The sequence below is a fragment of the Meleagris gallopavo genome, unplaced genomic scaffold, assembly GCF_000146605.3.
Source record: "Meleagris gallopavo isolate NT-WF06-2002-E0010 breed Aviagen turkey brand Nicholas breeding stock unplaced genomic scaffold, Turkey_5.1 ChrUn_random_deg7180001361900, whole genome shotgun sequence".
NCBI classification, from domain to species: Eukaryota; Metazoa; Chordata; class Aves; order Galliformes; family Phasianidae; genus Meleagris; species Meleagris gallopavo.
The window spans coordinates 1-410 of record NW_011277713.1 but is presented as its reverse complement, the minus strand read 5'-3'; the positions used below and the strand labels follow the sequence as shown (position 1 = coordinate 410).

Below are 410 nucleotides of genomic sequence, written 5' to 3'. Positions count from 1 at the left end.
AAAACCTAGTACATCTGTGGAATGGTGCGGGGCAAGGCGGAACGGAAAGCCTCCGCAGGTAAGAAGCTCTTGTGAGCTGTGCTATGGGTACCGCCTCTAAACAGGGCTGCACGCAGGGCTGTGTGTGATGGAGGAGAGAGGAAAGGACGCTGCAGTTCTGTGCTGAGTGCAGAAGTGGCGCAAGGCTGTAGCAGCAGAAAGGCCAATTGACAAAACTGCTCTTGGAGACCAGAAGATTGTGGCTGGCAGTGCTCAAATCTTCCTCCATAGAGAGGCTCTTCATGTCTTTCTTGTGTCCTTTCTGTCAGAAGCTGATGCCAGTGGCCTTCCTCTGAAGCGCAGCCATGTGCAAAGCCAGGGGAGGAGCACGGAGTGTGGCACAGCACCCAAGAGAGGTACAGACACACAAC

The 410-nt window shown here is 54.4% G+C and overlaps 1 long non-coding RNA gene across 1 annotated transcript; it reads left to right on the top strand.

Annotated features, from left to right (window-relative positions):
- The first annotated feature begins 28 nt into the window (after nucleotides 1–28).
- On the top strand, nucleotides 29–387 carry LOC109365294. Its single transcript, XR_002110888.1, has 2 exons — nucleotides 29–58; nucleotides 309–387. It is a non-coding gene; the product is annotated as an uncharacterized LOC109365294 (long non-coding RNA).
- The last annotated feature ends 23 nt before the right edge of the window (nucleotides 388–410 follow it).